The sequence below is a fragment of the Prunus dulcis genome, chromosome 7 (assembly GCF_902201215.1).
Source record: "Prunus dulcis chromosome 7, ALMONDv2, whole genome shotgun sequence".
Classification (NCBI taxonomy): Eukaryota; Viridiplantae; Streptophyta; class Magnoliopsida; order Rosales; family Rosaceae; genus Prunus; species Prunus dulcis.
In genome coordinates, this window is record NC_047656.1 from 3,070,656 (window position 1) to 3,094,945 (window position 24,290).

The 24,290-nt window shown below is 42.2% G+C and overlaps 1 pseudogene; it reads right to left on the reverse strand.

The window, feature by feature from the left end:
• Window positions 1–13,157: 13,157 nt before the first annotated feature.
• Window positions 13,158–13,604, reverse strand: LOC117635071 (annotated as a pseudogene).
• Window positions 13,605–24,290: the final 10,686 nt, after the last annotated feature.

Genomic DNA, 24,290 nt, shown 5'->3' on the forward strand with positions numbered 1-24,290 from the left:
AAAAAAAAAAAAACGATTTTCAAACTTCAATAAGTATCCATAGCAACTTAACTTCTTAATATAGAGGAGGAAATAGAGTAGTCTTTTTCCAACTTACAAAACAGAAAGATTTCAAAATTTCCAATTCATAGTAGGGCTGGTAATGGGTCGTGTCATGTCGGGTTTGTGTCGTGTTGGGATAATAAATGTGTCAAGAATGCTCAACCCAAATCCGACCCATTTAATAATCGTGTCGTGTCGGGTTCGGGTTCGGGTCGCCTTAAACAGGTTATTAAACAGGTTACCAGGTTAATAACTTGTTTAATAAAAGTGGTAGCAACTAATAAAGCAACATCGCTATGTACAAAGAACTATAAACTTTGACTACCCGTGATTAAATTTCATAAATAATGACATGCATGTTACAAAATTCACAACTGAAAAAATTTAAAGAAAAAAAATAGAGAGAGGAGAGAAAATGTAAGGAAAAGAAAGAAAAAGAGAGAGAGAGAGGAGAGGAGGAAAAGAAAGAAAAAAAGAGAGAGAAGAGAAAAAGAAAGAAAGAAAAAAGAGAGGTTGGCAAGGGGTTTCGAACCCATGTCCTAGGGTTTAGGGTTTACCAACACTCCACCAAGAGTTTACCAACACTCCACCAAGAGTCTTTGTATTATAAAGGAATAATTAATTAATTTAATGGTTACGATTTCAGTTCCAGCTAACAAACATGGATTTTAAAAACAAAATTCATATGCAAACATGTATAATAATCAATAAATTCGAACTGTCAAAAGATAATGAAAAAAAATCAAACACTATAACAAATATTGATTTTAAAAAACAAAATTCGTATGCAAACATGTATAATCAACAAATTCAAAGATAACAAAAATAATCAAACACCACAACAAATATTGATTTTAAAAAAAAACAAAATTCATATGCAAACATGTATAATCAATAAATCCAAAGATAACAAAATAATCAAACATCATAACAAACATTGATTTTGAAAAATAAAATTAATATGCAAACTAGTTTGCAAAAGAAAAAGAAAAAGAAAACGCCATTCCCAAACTTAAACAAAAGAAAAGAAAAAAAAAGTTTGCAAAAGAGGTGGCTTCCTTGAAAGCTCAGGTGGCAGACTTGCATGATGCCCCAGTTGTCTCAAAATGTGAAAAAGAAACATGTGATCCACAAATCGATGTATGCATTAGCAAGCTTATGTATGTAATCACATGTTATGAAATGAAATAAGCATTGAAGCCAAGATTCTGAGTATGGAATCAATTTTGGTTTGAAGCTTATTTGTGCTTATTTTGATTAAGTTGTGAACTTATTTGTTTTTGTAAGGTTGATATGAGCATAAACTTTGTAAGATGATGACGCTTTCAATTTAAACTTTTTAATGATTATATTATTTGTTGTTTATTGGGTTTTTAAAAAATGAATTGAGGCGATTTTACTAGAGAGGAGAGAAGGAAAAGCAAGAAAAAAGAGAGAGATACCGAAAAGAAAGAAAAACAAAAGAGATTTTAAAAAAACATTATAAAAATCAAAATGCATAGTATATAATCACAAAGTTGTCTATAGCGTGGTGGATAAATTGTTGGAGAGAAATGAAGGTGGCAGGGATTCGACACCCTTTGTGTGTGTGTTGAAGTCTATATTTTTCTTCATTTTTTCGTGGGTTGGCAGGTATTAAACGGGTTGACACGACCCGTTTAATAAACGGGTTAAACAGGTATTTTAACGGGTTAGCAGGTTGACCCGAAACCCACTTGTTTATAAACGGGTCAGCAGCGGGTTGACCCAAAAATTACCCAATTATTAATCGTGCGGGTTCGGGTCGTATTTTTTCCGTGCGGGTTTCGAGTCGTGTAACGGGTCGTATAAGAAATTGCTTTCATAGTCAACTCTTGTTGTGGAGTCAAACTTATATGCAGCATCGGCCCAAAGGGTGAGAGGACCCAATAGAATCTTTTAGCCCAACAATAATTGCAAAAAGACATTTTGGGTGCATTTTAAGGGTATATTTTACAAATATGTTTGAAGGCTCTTCCAAAGAAAGCAATAAGCTAACGTGTTGAAGTAAAATAATTCAATTTTTATTTAAGCACATGACCTTCAAAATCAATAGACCGGCTCTTGTATGAATGGAAATTATTTTGTGTAAATTCAGTTTGGGAATTTTAGTTATTATACGATTAATTCCCAAGTGATTTAATTTGTTAAGCATTTATCGAGAACAAAGAAGCTTCTGAACACACACAAAATGGATAATTCTTGTACCATTAGACATATTTGATAAAAGAGGTTTATGTCTAAGCAATCACTTAACAAACAAATTTAAAAAAGAAGAAGAAAGAAAAGAAAAAAAAAACCAGTTGAATTATCACTAAAAGAAAAATAATAGTCTATAGATGACTAGACAAGAAGTCAAATAATAATAATAGGTATGTAGGGGCTTCTAAGAGCACCTCCACCCAAAAAGGCAAGGGCAAGGCTAAGGCAACGCAAGTGCAGGTACTATTCACCTGAATTGTAATAACTCAAACCTAAATTAATATTTAATTAGTAATTTATTAAGAAGAAAAGACAATTTTGTCCTTGGAATAATTTAGTAAAGAAAAGTTGACTTTTTGACCGAGAAGGAATTTGACAATTTCACACACACCGTTGCATAGAGCACGACGAAACGAGTTCATAGACACGAAGTGGGCTCGAATCGGAGTTTTGACGAAGAAAATACGGTTAAAATACTCTGAGGGGCAAAACGGTAATTTGAAAAAATCAGATTTTAAAATCTCATTCTCTCTCTTCTCCCTCTCTCTCTCTCTCTCTCTCTCTCTCTCTCTCTCTCTCTCTCTCTCTCTCTCTCTCTCTCCCCACTGTTGCGCAGCCCCTCCCCCGACGGTTTTTTCTACAGCCGTTTGGCTTTTGAGCCACCGTCACCACCACAGGCCGTCATCGGCTACAAGATCGGACCCAAACGAACGGCCACCACCCCCTCTTCCCTTTCCGATCGATCTCAGCCCCTGGAACCGCCGGATTCTGTAGGAAAAAGCTCGGAATCGCGCTAGTTTGACAGAAACTTCGCTGGCTGCGTTCATCGTCGTCCGGCCACCATTTCTGACGATCCAGGTATGGATTCTGAACCTCTCGAGCTGTTCAAGCTGCCTTTTGGGTAGGATTCAATCGATTCTTAGCGTAGGTAATTCGATTTGCCAATTGAAATTTGGCCAATTTTTGGATCTCGATTCCGGCCATTTCCGGTCAGTTTTTGGGGTAGGTCCAAGAACAAAAGTGGCTCCAAATAGGGTGTTATACCTAGAGTAGGAGTTTGGAGCTGTGATTTTGAGACTTTCCGGTGATACGTAATCGCTTTGGGCACCCAGCTCTGCCCGTGCTTGTGGCGGTGCGTGGACGAGGATAGTGAAGTTGCACTGTGTCTCAATGAGATCCTTAGGTTGTCACGAGTGCGTAGGAATTCGCGGATCTCAATTTGGATACAGTTTGGGCCTCGAATGGATTGTTGCATATTGTGCGATTTCCGGGTTCAATATTGTAGAGCCGTTGGATCGTAATCTTTTTCAGATATGTTACTCTAGAGAATTTCAGAATCGTTTAGGATTCGACGGATCGTGAATCGGAGTCCCGGATACTCCGAAATGGCGAACCCTAGGGCTAAGGTTTAGAAATCGTGCAATTGTACGATCGTGATCAATCCGACCGTCCGATCGAGACCAAACCCTCGAGACATGTGCCCTAAGTATATTGGAACTTCTGGAGGCTTCCGGATCATAATTGCGAGGTTATGGACCCGCGAGGCCCCGAGTTGACTTTTTGGGACTTTAGTGCTTTTTGAGTCCCAAGATACTGCTAAACTATTCCAAGTGGAAGGAAAGTTTTTTTGGCCATAGGAACAACTTTAATTTGACGCACGTACTTCTAGGAGCCGGGGGTCAGGGTTTTTAAATTAATACTATAATGCGTATTGTATTAATAGTATATTATGGTAATTGAATCAGGCACCCGGGCACCAGTTGACCCGCAGGAGGGACCTTCAAGAGGTCCAACGAGCACGAACCATCTGTGAGTGGACTCTTTGTTTTTGTAAATGAATTTAAGCAGTTCAGTTACAGTATTTGATCTTGAATAAGTTTTATTCAAAGATTAGCGTTTTATAAGCTGTTATGTGCTTTTAAATATTTTGTTTTGCATGCTGCCGAGTGAAATCTCCTTTAAAGGATATAGGAAAAGAAATTCTAGTTAATTATCAGATAAATGGCAGCAGAGTTTTAGAGTTTACAGAAATTCAGTTATTCAGCAGATTTTCTTCAGAAACTTTATATTTTCCTAAACCACCTTGTACCCAGATATACAAATGCTGCCTTCAGTAAATAAGTTGCCTTCGGATTTTATTGGTAGCCTTCGGTTTAGTCAACATGCTTGATAGTTGCCCCACGAGTTCTATGGTACCCGAATTCGTGTGGAGCGAGTAATGCGGATCAGGCGGACTACGGTCCCCTGAATCCTGCAAGTTGCTACTCGGACTGACTTTGTGTCATTGAGACCTGCGAGTACGTATCACCCATGGTGATGCAAGGAATTGATGAATATTAGGAATTGACGGAAATAAGGGGTACACCTAGGTGGTAGTTTTAAACTATTTTCAATGCCTTAAGAAATTAATGTTGACCATGAGTATGATTGGCTTATATACATGTATAGTTATATGAGTGCATTGATTTCAGTAATAAAGAGAATAATTTAGTTTGTATAACTGTTTTTACAGTGGGGTTAGTATGTCCATATGCTATTTTCTAAACTTTGTTTTTGGGTCCCCTCACCCTTTTTAATGTTTTGTGCCCCCAGGCAGTAGGCGTGCACAAGGATCCACCACCGAGCCGTTTTCCACCCTCCGCGCTTTTCTTTTTGATGTAGGACTTTTGTTTTGTAAAAGGATTGACGCCTTTGGAAATTCTTAGTAGTCGCTCTGAAAATTTTCCCTAGACTTAAAATTTAACTATTGGAATGTATATATACGTATGCTGACAGTTGGTTATGTATCTATGCTTGTTTGGTAGGTGTAAATGTTTTGGTATTGATCCAATTTACAAGGGAGACTCTGCCGATTTTTCGGCAGGAATCAACCTTGTTGTTTTATCGTGCTTTGTAGGGAAAGGTAAGTAGGTCATTCGTGCCCGATATCCACCAGGTGTCGGACACACATAGGGTCCGGCTCGAATTCCAAAGAGAAATTTGGGTTGGGTCTTGTCATGACTAGTGTCAGTCTTGCCTTTTTTTGTTCCTCCCCAAAGGGCAAACACTATTCGCTTTGCTTTATTTTCAATTTTTTAAGACTTGTTTTGGCCAAGAAATCCACACGCCAGCCCATTTTTTACAAAGAAGCCTAGGAACAGTAAAACAGAAGACTGGGCCTTGACTCCAAAAGCAGCCCAATCAAACATTAAGAGGCCCATGTCTTTTCGCAAAGATTGGCAGAGGTTAGAAGAGCACAAAGAACAAATAAAATCATCACCAAGCAGGTCAATAAAATTCTAAGAAGAATTGGATCGGGCCCAACTTCTAAATTTCTCACCATTGATCTCAATCCCAGAGTGCAAAGTCAGCAGATTTTTAAAGTCTATTCACAAAGAAACCCACATGACTACCTGACTTTGAAAATTCAACAATTTCAACTATCACAAGGGACTTGACGGGAAATTAATGAAGGCAAGTTTTACAAGAAGACTTCTCCAGTCTTTACAGTCAAGGAAGAAGATCAAAATCCCTTTCTATATACAAAAAAAAATTCTGCATCAAAGCAGGCAAAGAGATAAGTAGGGAGAAGGGAGTTGTTCCTCAGGAAAAGCAAACTAACCATCACGTGCAGATTGAATTCTGACAAAGAGCAGTTAAAGGTTAAAAAAGGGGATTAGGTTTTCTTTCAAAAAAACAGAGAAGTGATCACCATAAAAACTGACTGTTGATGGCCTTTTTGACAGAAAAGATAAAATTCCCCTTTTCTTTGACATTTAAAATAAAAGATCTTGCTTTTTAGAAAATCTGTCACCCATTATTAAAAGATTAGAAATCCCACTCTAGCATTTTCTATAAAAATGAGAGGAGGTGAACAGATCAAAGGACAACCAAAAAAATCAATCAAAAACAAAAACTCAAAATGATCACTTGATCTCAAAAGCCTTGAAAACACTGAAGCAGCCAAAGCTCATTGAGCCACAAGAAACAAGTCAATTATAATTCAGAATCTCTAACTTCAGTGCAGTTTCAGAGAAATAGTCATACAAAGCGAGATTTCTCTCGTTACAAATTTGGTTCAGCATAAGCCAAATCAAGCAGAATCCGGGTTTTTACAAATATGAAAACCTCAACAAATTTATGGAAAGCCCTGATCAAGCAGAACAGGTACTACAACGCAGTTCCAGCTTAGTAATTATCAAGTCCAGCCACTTCTGCCCCTTTTAGACTGAAGAGGCTCCAATTCTGCCCTTTCAAAAAGCCTCCCAGGGCTTGAAATAGATTAAAGCTCTGCCACTCGAATGTTGGTATCGATTTATAGCTGAAACTTGATAGTTGAAGGTGTTGATAGTCCAATCCAGGACAGACATACCCAGTCCAGCCCAGATTAGAAGCATCTATCCAGGCAGGAATTGAAGTCCAACGCTCTTTTGTCTCTTTTTGAGTTGGTCTTTCCCTTTTTAAGCTTTATAAAAGACAGTTCTGCCTAAAACATTCCACTTTCTCATCATTTATTATGGCAAGAACTACCAGTTTTGTACTGTGAAAAATTGTGAAGTCCTCACCAGTCTGAGGCAAGAAAAGAACTTACTTGAGAGATATTCCTGACCCAAATTCACAATCGTTTGCTTAGAAGCTAATAACTTGGGGCGCAAGTTATCTATTTTTAAGAAGTCAACTATGATTTTTATTGCTAGCAGTGGCACGCTCATACACAAAAGAAAGTTGACTTGTTAACCACCAATGGTTTTCAAGCTAATGTGGAACTTTACCTTACCATCACAGGATCAAAATCAAAACGGGTGAACAATACTTAACTATTAATTTTGATAGCTTTTTAGATAATATTTTCGGTTGCCATGTGTCATTATTTATTATAAAATTCTCACCTAAAATTTCGGATAACATTTTCGGATTAAATTTTCAAATTAAATTTTCGGATAAGATTTTCGGTTGCCACGTGTCCATCAAATTTCAGAAAAAAAAAATTCGGATGAGATTCTCGGTTGCCACGTGTATTATTTCAGATACGATTTTCGGATATTTATTTAAAAAAATTATAATGTGAGATTGAAGATAAGATTTTCACCTTCTAAAATTGTGCATGTCCCATGTCATATTAGATTTTCATATATTTATTAAAAAATTATAATCTCATATTTCATATAAGATTTTCACCCTCTAAAATTACGCCACGTGTTATCTATCGCTTCTACATCCCTCTATAAAACTACACCCTCAACTGATATCTTTCACACCATATCTTCTCTATTATTTCATTTCTCAAATTTTACAAAACACATTCTACTCTTAATGTCTAACCTGAGGAGGGTGTTGGAGAGGCAAGAGCAAGAAGAGGAAGAAATCTAGCGCAGATGTGCTCAAGAAGATTGTGAGGCCGATGAAGAGGAGGAAGAAATGGTTGCAGTGGCGTGTATGCTCCATGAATCAAGGCAACACCACCGTCGTCATGGACCGACATAGGTAGTCTCGGGGTAAGAATCTCTTGGAAGATTACTTTATCCCAAATTCGTTATATTATGTTTCTTATTTTTGAGAGAGATATAGAATGCAACCTCATTTGTTCCAAAAAAATCATGCATGAGATTTGTAATTACGACACATACTTCGTTTAGAAGTATGATGCTGTTAGGGTTTTGGGTCTTCTTCCAGAGTAAAAACTTACAGCTGCTTTGCGGATACTTGCTTATGGGGCATCTACAGAGCAGGTGGATGAGATTGCGCGGATGGAAAAATCAACTATCCTAGAGTGCTTGGTGAGATTCTGTGATGCAGTAGAAAATCTCTACAAGAGGGAGTACCTTCGTAAACCTACGGCTAGGGACCTCCGAAGGCTTGTACAAAAAGTAGAGGCTCGAGGTTTCCCAGGAATAATTGGAAGCATCGATTGCATGCACTGGCAGTGGAAGAATTGCCCAACTGCTTAGCAAGGAGATTATGGGAATCGAAATGGCCAAAAAAGTATAATTTTGGAGGTCGTAGCTTCATTCGACACTTGGGTTTGGCATGCGTTCTTTAGAGTTGCCAGATCTTAGAATGACCTCAATGTGCTTAGTCAATTCTCGGTGTTCAACGATGTATTACGAGGTCATTCCCCACAGATCACGTACCGAATCAACAATACCATATATTCGGATGCGTACTACTTCGCCGACCGAATTTATCCTAGGTGGACGACATTCGTGAAAAAAATTCCGAATCCCCAATCCAAGAAGGAAAAAAGCTTTGCTGCATTTCAAGAGGGTTATAGGAAAGACGTGGAAAGGTGTTTCGGTATCTTGCAAGCTTGTTGGGCAATTATTAGCGGTGCTGCTCGAATGCTTGATGAGGAGGTGCTGCGGAGCATTATGATGACTTGCATCATCCTCCACAACATGATTATGGAGGATGAGTATGATTATGTTGCTCCAGACGTGTTTGAACCCGATCCTATGAACACGGCATTAACAAGAATTTATAAAAGGCTGATGGGACCAAATGGACAACCAATGGAGCACGAACTGTTAATTCGGTATGGTCGATACAACAGCCCCATGATTGATTGTTATCAAGAAATGCAATCTTCATATGTTCACGAGAGACGTCAAGTTGACTTGATCGAGCACTTGTGGGAGATGAAAGGCAATCACAGTGGATGAAGTCTAGATTAATGCTTTGTTTGGAACTATGTTTTTAATTATGATTTATTTTGTGTGTGGTGTTTTTTGAAATTATGCTTTTAAGTATGGTTTGTTTTGTGTGTTGTTTGCAATAAATTAAGGTTTGTTTTTAATTAATCTTTGTTTTGATGCGCAGATGTTTTTAATAAATAGTCATTATTTAATGCTTTCTTTATTGAATAAAAGGGAAACAATACAACAAATTAATACATATGGCAAATCTTTCAATACAACCTAATGGTTTTGATCATTAAACTAATCCGTATTACTAGGTCCATCGTCATGGAAAAATTTTCTTCTCATCACATCCTTTTGTTTTAGCTTCCAATAGGACTTTGTTTCCGGAGACATATGGCTCGTATCCATGGCCATGATTTTCATTTCTTTGCCTTCCATGTCTTGTTCTTATGCCTGCTGCCTTTCAATTGCAAATGCTTCACGTCGTGCCTTGTCCGCTTCTTCTCTTTTCAAATCTCTCTCAATTCTTAGTGCGACGTTCTTAGCTATTTGCTCCAAAAATTGTGCACATTCATTGTTCAAATTGCTCCCTCTTTTGGCCTTTGCTGCATTTCTCCCAATAGGTCTCTGTGCACGTGGGAGTGGTGAGTCCGTTTCCATTGGGGAGTCCAATGGCAAATCGGTTGCTGGCAAATCGTGGAGCGGCGTCTCATTCAACACAACCGGCGGACCTATGGAAATAATTTTGAATATCGAACAATCCTTCACAACTTCCCAACATTCGTGACTCAAGAAATTTTTTTTGCCTTGCCCCATGGCACCCAACCACATTTGTGCTTGTATGATCTATTAAAAATAAATAATTGGAAACGCAAGAAAAAAAAATGATTATGCAAGAAAATATAAACAATTTTGAAATGCAAGAAAAAAATTGATTATGCAAGAAAATATAGACAAATTCGAAATGCAAGAAGAAAAAAAAAAAGATTATGCAAGAAAAAGAAATTGAATATGCAATAAATAAAAAGTTACATTAAATTGATTAAAATGACAATTAAATTTTTTTTACCTCATCGGAAAGATTTTGACCGCTTCGAATGTTCCCCCTTGCTTTTGTTAAGGCATTTCTCCATTTCCCTAACTCTATTCATAATTTTCCATCTACTAGACAAGGCCATTTCGGTCCAAATTGAACCAAATCTTTGACAAAATTCTCCATAAATTTTGCTCCACATATGAACGAACTTCATCTCATTGCTCGTGACAGAGCAATGACTAACTTTCACCCAACACTGACACAACACAATATCTTCCTGAGTTGTCCACGCGCCTCCGGCTTCGATAAAAGAGGCCATTTGTTGTTTGATACAAATGGAAAGTAGTAGAAACATGTGAGTGGAAAGTAAAAAATATTGGAAGGAGAAGAGTTTGTATGAAGATTTGGTGTGGAAAGTGAATAAAATTGTTAGGGATTTATAGGGAAAAAATCTAGAATTTTTTGGTATTTTTTTAGCCAAAAAAATGAGGGTTGTTAGATTTCTGGGGAAAAAAAACCATCGCAGCATCTGGGAAGCGCCACGTGGCGTTTTCCCGTTGGCTTCTTTCAAGGCTGACGTCAGTGAGCGGAAATCAAATTTTTTTACCATTGGAGCATGAAACTCACGCGCCAACGGTAATAAAAAAAAAAAATTGAAATGCGCTCACTGGTGTTAACGCAACGTCACCGCTGACGTCACCACCTTCGAGCTTGAGCCTAGGCAAGATTTACCCGTGTGCTTGCCTGGGCTGGTGGGACCCAGGGTTTGCCCGGGCTGGAGCTGGATTTGGGCTGGGGAGGGGGCATGTTGCCTTGGCAAGGCTAGTGCGCTGCACTTGCCCTAAGGCCCCGTTTAAGAATGCTTTTTTTCGTTAAAAATCTATTTTACTTTAAAGTTAAGTAGTTTAAGGTGTTTGGTAAAAGTAAAATATCTTGATCATTTTAAAAGCAGTGGCATTTTGACAGCAGCTTTTAAAAGCAGGCTCTGGGTTGCTTTTCAAAGCTGCTTTTAAAAGAAACAGAGATGAGCCTTTAATGAATTTTTTTAATTCCCAAAATACCATCATTAATTTTTTTTAAATGACACCACATCCACCTCCACATTCAACTCCATCACCTCCATCACCACCACCACATCCTCCTCCGCCACCACACCACAACCACCAACACCACCTGTTTGGGCCTAAATTTAGCACACCCAGTCCAAATATCAAAAGCCCATGCCAAAAATACACACTCAGCCCAACACTGGAAACCCAGAATAAACGAAGCAATCTCAGGACCTAAGCAGATTGGGCTTTGCATCGAAGTTGAATTCAAGAGCCTAAATCCAAGAAGGCCCAGCCCAGAATCTGTCACTTGGGCCTTGAAAAAGACAAGAGCAATCAGCCCATAGCTCCAGAAAAATCAAAAGGGCTTGGCATGATTCAAAAGGAAGAAGAAGCACAAAAGGAAACAGACCCACGTGAATCTTTTTTATCTGAATCTCTGCCACTAGAAGATCAAATCCCTTTTATATATTCAAAGATATTGCTTCTACTCCACAGAAGGCACCATCTTTCAAGGGATACACAGACTGTGTTTTCTAAAAAAAGATAAGCAGGAAATAAGGAGTTGTTCAAACTGGAAAATCAGACTAACCATCATAGTTTGAGCTCTCACAAGGGGCAGTTGGAATTAAAGTGGGGTTAGGTTCTCTTTCAAAAACAGGGAAGTGACTGCCTTAGGAACTGACTATGGAAGACTTATCTGCCAGAACTGATAAAAATCCCTTTTCTTTCCATTTAAAAATGAAAGATCTTTTGAGAAATTTTGCCGCCCATTATTAGAAAACCCACTCTAAAGCATTTCTTATAAATATAGGAGAGGGTGAACAATCAAAAGGAAGACAATCAACCAAACAACCAAAAAACTCAACGTGATCACTTGATCTCTGAGAATCTTCAAACAAACTGAAGCAACCAAAAGCTCATTGAGCCTCAAGAAAGAAGCTAGCTACAAATCGAAACCTCCAGTTTCAGACTTAGAAAAAGTCATTCAAAACGAGACTTCTCTCGTTACAAATTTCGTTCAGCAAAAGCCAAAACAAGCAGAGTTTAGGTTTTTACAAATATGAAAAACTCAACAAATTTATGGAGAGCCCTGGCCAAGCAGAATAGGTACCACAGTACAGTTCTTGCTCAGTGATCCTCAAGTCCAGCCACTTCTGCCCCTTTTAGACTGAAGAAGGCAGCAATTTTGCCCGTTCAGAAAGCCTCCCAGGACTCGAAATAGATTAAAGCTCTGCCAAACTCAAACTTTGGTATCGATTTACAGCTAAAGCTTAGCCGCTGAAGTTGGGAACAGTTCAATCCAGCACCGGCATACCCAGTCCAGCCCGGATCAGAAGCTTTTATCCAAGCAGAAATGGAATCCCAGCTTTCTTTTTGTCTTTCTAGAGTTGATTTTTCCCTTTCTAGTTCTGTAAAAGGCAGTTCTGCCTTAAAACAGCCCACTTTATTATCATTTATTCTGGCCAGAACTACCAATTTTGTACTGTGATAAATTGTGAAGTCTTCACCAGTGTGAGGCAGGAAAAGAACTTACTTGGGAGATATTCCTCACCCAAATTCACAATCGCTTGCTTAGAAATTAGTAACTGAGGGCGCAAGTTATCTATTCTTAAGAAGTCTGCTATGATTTTTATTGCTAGCAGTGGCACGCTCGCACACCAAAGAAAGTTGACTTGTTGACCAGTCAATGGTTTTCAAGACAATGGGGAACTTTACCCTTCCATCGTAGGAGCAAACACAGAACGAGTGAACAACACCTCTTCCTCTACTTCCAACACCGCCACCACTATCTCCTCCTCAACCTTCACCAACTCCTCCTCAACCTCCACCACCTCCAAAACGACCATCTCCACCACTACCACTATTGCAACCACCACCTCCACCTTCATCATCATCACCACCACTTCTTTCACCACTACCTTCACCTTCATCTCTTTCACTACCACCTCCTCCACCACCACATGATTAGCACATAACACTTTCAACATCATGTCTATTTTAGTCATTATTCACAATTTCAACGGTTTTATATTAAAATTTACCAAACGGTTTTGATACTGCTTTTTGTATTAGCAGCACTTAACAAAAATTATTTACCAAACATAGAGTTGCTTTACTTTACAGCTAATAACACAGCAGAAAGCAACTTTTTAAAAAGGTGACAGCAATCCCAAACTGGCTCTAACTCCCTCACTCGAATGCCCACTGGTTCTCCTTATGAACCTCCTCTTCTTTCTCAGTCATGAAGTCATTCTTGATGTTAAAGGTCTCACGAATCTTTTCAAGTGTCTTTCCCTTGATCATGTCTGCCACAGTCTGGCAAGTCAAATCTAGCAGGCTCGTGATGTTCAGATAGTTTCCAGTCAGTATTAGGTCAAACAGAGTGCTCTGGTCCACCTTCACGAAATTAGCGTCCCAATTGCCATCAATAGCCTCTTCATGATGCTTCTTGCAGTACTCGATCATCTTTGCTAAGGTGTTGCTGGTCATGTTCGACAAAGGTATTGCGTCGTCGGCATAGTTATCCTCCACCATGTGCTTGATGGTCTGCAACTACATGGCCACAACCTCCTCCACCTCGAAGGTCTCACCGTCATCGCTCTTCAAGGTTATCTTCTTCATCTCGTCGGAGGCCATTGTCTCTTTGAAATATTAACTAAGTCTTTAAGTTGAAAACATGGGAGTGTTTTTATTTTCTGACTTTGGAAGTTGAAGGGTTGAGTGATTTGAGTTCCAAAGGTTGAGAGACTTTGCATGATTTTATAGTATGCTCGTAGCACATTGTCTGTGTAAGATAAGGAGAGAAATATTTTATTTTTTTCTCGTATTAGGAAACATTCTCATATTAAGAAAGGGAAAGTCAATGATGCCCTTGTAACAAAAAGGAAATGGAAATTGATCAACAACAAAAAAAGGAAAGGGATTTTCTTTTTACTTTTTTCTTTTTCCTTCTTTGATATTTATTGTCATATATTCTTTTTCATGCAACCATATTACTAGGCAAGATTTTGGTCGAATATTTGGGGGGGGGGGGGGGGGGATTATGAATGATGTGATATGTGGTATTAGGAAACATTCTCATATTAGGAAAATAACCTTTTTTTTAAAAAAAAATTTATAATTTTATTCTACAAGTTTCCTTTTCTTAGTATAAGAATATTTCCTAATATGAGAAAAAATAAATAATTTTCTCTCCTCCTTTTCATAGTACAAGGTGGTAGCAATAAGCAATAAAATCACCCCAAAGTCAACGACAACGACACCCAGATGTTCAATGAGACAATGTCGTTTCTCGACTCGGTGGTCGAAAAATCCAGGAACGCCCTCAACATGATGTTCTCGTACGACAACTTCGGAAACGACACCAAGTTGTGGGCCTTGTTGATTGTTGGCTCAAATGTGAGTAAAAAAGGTGGTGCTAATTCAAGCACATGGCAGCATGCATGGGTCGGTGGAGTCATTGTCTTCAATGGCTGCTGCATGTTCTTCTTTTGGCTACTGCACGTGGGTCTCCATTGGCTGCCTTGGTTGTTGAATGGTGGGCTTCCTCATGGCTATAAATTGGCAGCAAATGGTTTCATTTGAAGTACCACCATCGAGTGTAAGAAGAAGAAAAATAGCAAGAAAGGCATTCTACCAAAGAAAGAAAGAATTCTCTCCAATTGTTCTTTGCTTTGTATCATTGTTTTTTTTTGTTTTCAATCGTTGTGAGAGTGTGACTTGGGTGTATTTGGGATTTGGGTTTCTTGAGTGATAAACACTTTGTATACTCTCTTTAATTATAGTGGATTACTCCGTCGTCTACAAACTGGATGTAAGCATAGCCAAACCAGTATAAATCTTGGTGTCATTGTTAGTGTTGTTTTGTTCCTTTTATCTCCTGCCAGTTGTTGTTTACTTTCATCCACTTACACTGCTTGGTTGACGCTTGCGCACAACAATTGGTAGTAGCGCTCCATTTTTGACTAGGGGTTTCCGTTTGGAATTGGTTGTGCTACAGTACCTGTGAACAGCACCTGTGCTATAGTATCGTGAATAGTGCCGAGTGGATTTGATGGCTGGACATAAAGAAGAACCTGTTAAGGAAAAGGAGTCGGCATCGTCTTCATCGACACCTACATCTAGTAGACATCCAATCGCTACTACGAGGTTAAAGGTTGATAAATTCAATGGATCTAATAATTTTGGCATGTGGCAATGTAAAGTTATGGATGTGTTATATCAACAAGAGTTGGATATTGTTTTGGAAGATAAACTTGAAGAAGTTGATGATAAGGAATGGAAGAGACTTAATCTTCATGCTTGTGGCTTTGTTCGATCTTTCCTTGATAAGGAGTTGAAATACCCATATATAAAGGAAACTTCTGTAAAGGAGTTATGGAGGAAATTAAAGGAGAAGTACATGACCAAGAACGCAGAAAATCGGTTCTTCCTGAAGAAGCGATTCTTTCGATTTCAATATCGTTCAGGTATTTCTATGCACGAACACCTCAATTATTAAAATTCTTGTTGATTTAGCAAACCTTCCTGATGAGGATAAGACACTATATTTGTCAAATTCACTGCCTGATGATTATGATCATGTGACAACTACTTTGTTGTATGGAAAATCCGAGGGGAAACTTGATGAGGTGTCTGCAGCATTGGTGAATCATGAATGTTGTAAGAAGGAACTAAAGACTCAAAATTCACAAACTGAGGCACTTGGTGCAACGGATCAAATAGAGGAAAGAAAATCTGGGAAGCGGGGAAAATCTCGTACAAAGTCGCGAGGGAAGTTTCCTGCTAAAGATGAATATGCCTTTTGTCGCCAAAAAGGTCACTGGAAGAAAGACTGCCCCAAATGGAAGAATAAAGAGAAGGAGAAAGCAGGTTCTGAAGCAAGTGTTGCAAGATCTGGAGATGATAATTTTGAGTTTGCTTTGGCTAGTTCATTTGTTGATGGTCACTCAAAGGAGTGGATTTTGGATTCAGGTTGCACCTATCATATATGTCCTATTCGAGAATAGTTTTCTAGCTTCTACAAGTTGGATGGTGGAGTTGTTTTGATGGGCAACAATAATGCATGCAAAATGCAAGGGATAGGCAAAATCTGCTTGAAGATGCAAGATGGAACAATCAGAGAATTGAGTGATGCTCGGTATGTACCGGATATGAAGAAGAATCTTATCTCATTGGGCGCATTGGAATCCAAGGGTCTCAAGATCACCATGGAGGGTGGAGTTCTTAAAGTTGTGTACGGGACATGAGTGTGATGAAAGATACAAGATGGAATAACTTGTATTTCTTGCAAGGAAGTACAATTATTGGTAGAGCAGTTGTCACCGAAGCTACTTACGCAGATATCACAGACACTACGAGGTTATGGCATATGCGTCTTGGGGATGCTAGTGAAAAGGCGTTGCAAGGATTGGTGAAGCAAGGCTTATTAAAATGTGCAAAGGCATACAAATTGGAATTCTGTGAACACTGTGTGCTGGGTAAATAAACTAGAGTGAAATTTGGCACTGCTATTCACTACACTAATGACATTCTAGATTATGTTCACACTTATGTTTGGGGACCTTCCTAGAATGCTTCTTGGGGAGGTAACCATTATTTTATCTCCTTTGTTAATGACTTCTCTAGAAGAGTATGGGTGTACACCATGAAGCGTAAAGATGAACTCTTGAAGATATTCCTGAAATGGAAAAAGATAATTGAAACGCAAACCAGTCGAAAGATCAAGACTCTCATATCAGACAATGGTGGTGAATATAAGTATGATCCTTTCTTGGAAGTTTGTCAAGATGAGGGTATTGTGAGGCACTTCACGGTTAGGGAGACACCATAACAACATCGGGTGGCGGAGTGCATGAACTGTACTTTGCTTGAGAAAGTCCGGTGTATATCTTGAGAAAGTCCGGGTCTGTTGTCTAATACTGGGTTAGGCAAAGCGTTTTGGGCTGTGGCAATTACCTATGCAAGTCATCTTATTAATCGGTTGCCTACTGCTGCAAACGAGGGAAAAACGCCCATGGAGGTATGGTCTGGTAAATCTTGTACTGAGTACAAGTATTTACGTATGTTTGGTTGTCCTGCTTACTATCATGTCAGGGAAAGCAAGATGGATCCAACGGCAAAGAAAGCTCTGTTTATGGGCTTTAGCACTGGCATGAAGGGATATCGACTTTGGTGTCTAGTTGAGAAGAAATTTGTTGTTAGAGAGATATAACTTTTGATGAGAGTGCTATGGTTAGTCAGAACAAGCATGAAGGTGAATCTGAAGCAGCCAAGACCATGAGTAGTTCAAAGCAGGTTGAGTTACTGAAGACTCCAGTTGTTCTAGTGAGGTCTGACATTATAGACACTAGTCATATAGTTGATTATGATGATGAGGATGAGGATGATGAAGAGAAGGCATGTATCCAAAAGCCTCCACAACAACAAGATTCTATTGCAACCAGGAGAACGAGAAGATAAATTTGAAAGCCTGCTCGGTTTACTGATATTGTGGCATATGCACTTCCAGTCATTGAAGATGATATTCCATTCACCTTTAAAGAAACGGTCAAAAGTTTAGAGAGCGTGGAATGGAAGAAATCTATGGATGAGGAGATGAAATCTCTTTATAAAAATGAGACTTAGAAGCTGGTTCAGTGTCCAAAGGGGAAGAAAACAATTGGGTGTAAATGGGTGTATGCCAAGAAAATGGAATCTTTGGAAAAAGGCAATGCAAGATTCAAAGCCAAATTGGTAGCCAAAGGTTACGCAAGAAGGAAGGCATTGACTACTGTTTACACCATGATCAACCGAGCATACCCAACCTCAAAGCAACTAGCACCAAGGCAGCCACGTCTTCTTCCTTGCCAAAGGAAGACACACTTCTGAGGTGCTAGACACCTGCCGAAGCTCCCAATTGCCAAACCTAATCCCCAGAACACGTGTCGCCACCACTGCAACTTGCACAAAGTCCCACATTGAAACTTTGTGCAAACCTTCCACTTTCACCTCCCTATAAATAGGAACAGTACCCAAGTAAAAAGGGTAACTACTTTCTCACACTTACTGTTACTCTGCCAAAGTTACTATTTATAGCTGACTTAAGCATCGGAAAGCCTTCGGCCGGCACCACACCTGTGTCCAAAGCTTAACAACTGCTTTTCCCACTTTGTCCTCTGCAGGTTCTCCTCTTGCCAAAGGTCCTAGCCCTCTTCCCTGCTGAAGACTCCACATACCTCATCACTAAGTTGGACTCAATATTGGCCGGGCCATTTTGAGCATCAACAGTTTGGCGCCGTCTGTGGGAATTCGACACTTGAATCCCCTCTTTCTCTACCAGCCTAGCTGGCTTCTTCACCTATCAAGCACCGTCACCTCTTCTTCACCCCACACTCTGCTATGCCGACTGAGGATAGCCACGATACCCAGCACCGTACCCCTTGCGATGGTACGTCCCGAAGGAAACCTTCGGCAGATGCCAATCTCCAGGCAGAATTGGAGTGCATCCGTGACAGTGTTACTAAAATGTCGGAGAAATACGAGCATCTTCATTGCAGGAATGTTGAGCTGGAGCATGACTATCGTGTTCTAAAGCGAAATTAGGAGAGGACTCACACCCAGGACGCCCAACAAGACCTCACCCAGAATGTTGGGCATACTTCGCCAAACCAGCCAATACACTCCAGCCACAGTGCCCCGGCCCAATCTAGGCTCTGCAAGGGTAAAGGCCACCTTCATCCGGAGCTAACCCAGTCGCAACTCCTTTGCATTCCCCCGCCGAAGGACCGGCCTCATGAACCAGTCAGGATCTACAGAGATTGCAGGGACCGCATCTCGGACTGTCAACCGGAGCCGATCCCCATTCCTATTAACCTCGAAGACCCACGAGTGACACACCTGGGCCCCCCACCAGAACCCACCCACTTATCCGACGAGGAGGGCATAGGGGACTCGGATATCTGGGAATTTTATAATTCAGAAGCCTGGCCACCGTACCACACCAAGGCATTGGAAGAATGGGAACCTTCCTCAGCCCCTGTCTGCCCATCTCGCAGGCCTTCAGCACCCGAGACTCTCCTTCATGCCGTCCTGGACATGAGCCTTCTCTTTGAGAAGGTCCAGCGTCTAGAGAGCGAACAACATCGCAGCCACTAACCACTCTGGGCAAAACCACTACCTGGGCCCTTTACTGAACGTATCCTCAACTACCACCAGGAGAAGGATATCCAGCCGCTCCATATCGCCTTCTACACTGGCATGAAGGACCTTCTCACCCATATCCACTCCTTCCAGTCTGCCCTTGGGTGCAAAGGCCTCACTGACGAAGGCATGTGACTCATCTTCCCTTCTACCCTCAGCGGCCCAGCCCAAAACTGGTTCTATAGGCTCCACCCTCGCACCATCAACTCATTCGACAATCTCAAGCAGACCTTCCTGGACCATTTTATGATCCAGACTGATCGCCAATACTCCGTCGACGACTTGTATATACTTTGGCAGGGTGAAGACGAACCCCTTCGGGAGTATGCAACCTGGTTCAGTCACGAATACTCCTGCCGCCTAGAGACTGACGATCGCGCTGCCTTCGGGGCTTTCAAGAGTGACCTCTACGAGTCCAACTTTAGCTACCTGATTCATAGCAACAGTTGGAACACATATGCAAAGCTAATGAAGCAGCGGTTCACACCAAGATTGAATACTTCAATTCCAAGCGTGGCCCAGCCAACCTGGCGCGTAACACTTTCGCCGATCCTCCACTTGTTTCAGTACCTGCCCCAGCCCCACCTCAGTATTCTATCCCCACCCCAAGTACCCAGGGTACCCCACACCCAAAAAAGAAAGGATAGCTACCAACATCCCTTCAGCAATAACAAACGTGGCCGACATCGCAACCACCACCAATCTAGTGGAAGCAACCCTCCCAAGACAAGTGATCGGGCCCCACTTCCCTTCACACCCAGCCCCAGGTTTGAGGTCTTCACCATCCTCAACACCACCTACGAGAACGTCCTGGTGCGTGAAGCCCCTATCATCCCCAAGCCACCCCCTCGGAGACCGTCCGGCAAGCCTATGCCAAACACGGGCGTCTTCTGCCGCTTTCATCAGTTCAATGGCCATGAGACCGAATCTTTTGTTGCCTTGAGCAACATCATTGAAGGGTTCATCCTTAAAGGGAAGCTGGACAACTATGTGCACAATCTACCATCCCCACCAAACCCTCACCAACGGCAGATCAACATGATCTCCACAATTAGTGGGGAGTCCTACCTTGGCTGGCACCTCCCACAACTCCATCAAACATTATGTCTGCTCCACCTATGCGCACCAGGTCTTCAGCACCGAGCAGGGACGCTTGCTGAAGACCCAAAAATAGGGCTGGGGCCCCATTACCTTCTGCGTGAAGGAGGAGCGTGGTGTTATCCTCCCCCATAATGACCCACTCATTATCCGTGCGGACATTTCTAACTTCGACGTTGGGCGTATCTTGGTGGACACTGGCAGCTCGGTCAGTGTGATGTTTGCTGACACTTTCAATGAGCTCCAGTTCCCTTCTCACTTACTCGACCGAAGCATCACACCCCTTGTGAGCTTCTCTGGTGATGTTGTCTAGCCCATTGGAAGCTTTGATCTCCCTATATCTATTGGAGGCGCACCCCAACGGGCGACAATCACTACCCCCTTCCTCATTGTTGACTGTCCCACAGCTTACAACGTCATCCTTGGGCGCCCCGCCTTGGCCCAAATGAGGGTTTTTATTTCCACACATATGCTGCTGCTGAAGTTCCCTAGGCCTAATGGCACAGGCACAGTGCGCGGCAACCAACTTGGCGCCCGAAGCTGTTATGCTTCAGTAGTCAAATCCACCAATTGCCAACATAGGAGTAAGGCCCTTGCAGTAACCAAGGCTCCAGCCCCTTCTCAAGCTGGCACTGAACGACCTGAGGACCCCAGGAAGGAGTCTGTCACACAGCATGTTGAACCTGTGGAAGTCCTGGAGCTGGTTACTCTTCATGACGACATCCCAGATCGGCAGGTCTGGATCGGCACCTCCCTCTCACAAGAGCTTCGCTTTGACCTCGTCGCCTTCCTCCGCCTCAACTCTGAAGTCTTCGCATGGTCCTACAATGACATGCCTGGCATATCACCAAACATCATATCCCATAGGCTCAACGTTAATTCTGCCGTCCGACCCTTTCGACAGAAGCATCGCTCTTATGACCCTGAGCGCTATGAGGCCATTAGGGCAGAGGTGGATAGACTGGGTAGTATCCGATTCATCAAGGAGGTTGACTATCCTACATGGCTGGCTAAAGTGGTGATGGTCCGCAAACCAAGAAAGGGATGGAGCATGTGTGTAGATTACACCAACCTTAATCTAGTCTGTCCAAAAGATAGCTTTCCCCTACCCCGCATTGACCAGCTGGTCGACGCCACAGCTGGCCACGCCCTCCTTAGCTTCATGGATGCCTACTCAGGGTACAACCAGATCTTCATGCACCCTGAAGACCAAGCCCACACCTCCTACTATAAGGTGATTCCCTTCGGCCTCAACAATGCCGGGTCTACTTATCAACGTCTGGTGAACAGCCTCTTGGCCCCACTAATTGGCAACACCATGGGGGTATACGTTGATGACATGCTAGTCAAGAGTCGCACAGCTGACCAGCACATCCCTAACCTCTCTGCCATGTTCACCACTTTGAAGCAGTATATAATGAGGCTCAACCCCACAAAATGTGCATTCGGGGTGGCTTCAGGCAAATTCCTTGGCTTCATGATTAGCCAGAGGGGTATTAAGGCCAATCCAGAGAAGATCCAGACCATCTTAGACATGACGATACCTAAGACAGTCAAGGACATTCAAAGCCTTACAGGGCGTGTCGCAGCCTTGACCTGATTTATCTCCAAGGCCACTGACCGCTGCGCCCCATTCTTCAAGGCACTCAAGGGTAGCAAGCGAAGCATTATCTGGACTGCCGAGTGTGACAAGGCTTTCAGTGAGCTCAAGGAATATATGGGCCGGGCCCCTTTATTGTCAACTCCTGGGCCCCTTTATTGTCTCTCCGTCTCAGTTACGGCGGTTAGCTCTGTGCTCATCCGACCAAGGGATAGCTCGGAGCACCCAGTGTATTATGTTAGTAAAGCATTGCAGGATACCGAGGTCCGGTACCCAGACATTGAGAAACTGGCGTTCACTCTGGTAGTCTCGGCTAGACTCCTCCGACCATACTTCCAAGCTCACACCATCCATGTCTTAACCAACCAACCACTCCGACAAGTGTTGTAGAAACCAGAAACTTCTGGGAGGTTGGTTAAGTGGGCCATTGAACTTGGTGAGTTTGATATCCACTACAAACCCCGCCCAGCTACAAAGGGCCAGGTAGTCGCTGACTTCATATCAGAATTCACGAAACCCCATGCCTCAGCAGCTACCCAGCTCATAACCGAACCCATTCTTCCTTCGAGCCAGGACCACGCCGCCATCAAAGGCACTTTGGACCTGACCTAGCCTCTGTGGACTTTATTTGTGGATGGCTCTTCCAATGCCCAAGGGTGTGGGGCCGGCCTGGTTCTCATCTCCCCAGACAAGGTTGCCCTTGAGTACGCCCTCCGCTTCAAATTCCACACCTCCAACAATGAGGCCGAATATGAAGCACTCTAAGCTGGCCTTCGGCTAGCCAAGGAGATGGACGCCAAACAAATTCAGATATTCAGCGACTCACAGCTTGTTGTCCATCAAGTCAACCAGGACTTCACGGCCAAGGACGCCTCTATGACAGCTTACCTCCAGCATACCCGACACTTGCTTGCAACCTTTGACCCTCATCTTATAAGCCAAGTGCCACGCTTTGAGAACAGCCATGCTGATGCGTTGGCCAGGTTAGCATCAGCCTTGGAGCAGTGCATAGGTCGCCACATCCACATCGAATTCTTGGACCAACCCAGCACACAAACCCCACTCATCTGTACCATTGATCACAGCCCTACATGGATGGACCCCATCCTTCAGTTTTTGCAGAACCAAACACTACTGGCTAATTCTGTTGAGGCACGATGCGTTCGCTATCGTTCTGCCCGATACTTGATCATTAACAGCTCCCCTATACAAGCGAGGTTTCAACCTTCCCTACCTTCGATGTCTGACTCCAGAAGAAGGTCGTTATGTTTTTCGGGAAATTCATGAAGGCATCTGCGGCAACCATTCGGGCGCACGCTCACTAGCTCATAAGGCAATTCGCAAAGGATACTTCTGGCCCTCACTCCATACTGATGCCCAGGCCTTCACCCAGAAATGCGAGAAGTGTCATAGATTTGCCAACATCCCACAGCTGAACCATTGACAGCCATGGTCAGTCCTTGGCCATTTGCCCAATGGGGACTGGACCTCATTGGACCGATGCATGAGGGCAAGAGCCAAGTCAAGTATGCAGTTGTAGCCGTAGACTACTTCACCAAATGGGCCGAAGCCGAAGCCTTAGCCACCATCACTGCAGCCTACATCGAAACCTTTGTGTGGCAAAATACCGTATGTCACTTCGACATCCCCAACACCATCATCACAGACAATGGCCAGCAATTTGACAATGCAAAATTCAAACAATTTTGTTCTAACCTCAAGATCCGTCTTTGCTTCGCCTCTAAAGAAGACCCTAAAGACCAAACTTGACAAAGCCAAGGGCTGCTGGCCAGAGCTACTCCCAGAAGTTCCCTGGTCCTACCGCACCACATTCCGTACCTCTACAGGAGAAATGCCGTTCTCTCTTTCATTTGGTACCGAAGCCATGGCACCAGTGGAGATTGGCCAGCCCACATACCGAACCCCCAATTATGATGCCGAGGCCAATGACGAGCAGTTAGCTCTGAACCTCGACTTCATTGAAGAGCTCTGTAACCAATCCAGCACGCGCAATGTCGCGTACAAATAGCACATCATCAAATACTACGACTCCCGAGTCAAGCCCCGTGCTTTCAAAAGGGGGGACTGGGTCATGCGAAAGGTTTCCTTGGCCACTAAGAATCCTACTGAAGGTACCGTAGGCCCTACATGGGAAGGTCCTTACGAGATTATCAAAATCTGCCGCCCCAGCACTTATCAACTTTGTGATCCTAAGGGCAAGACTTTGCCTCATCCTTGGAACGCTGATCACCTCAAGTACTACTATAAGTAAACATACCAAGATACCCTAGGACAATATGTTCTCTTACACTTCGGTCTTGAGCCTTGACTCAACCAACTCTTGTACCCTCTGCCTTTCGGCACCTATTTAAATGAAACGCCCAACTCTGGCTAATTCCTATCACTCACATGATTATCATTTTGCTAGCACAACTGATATCACA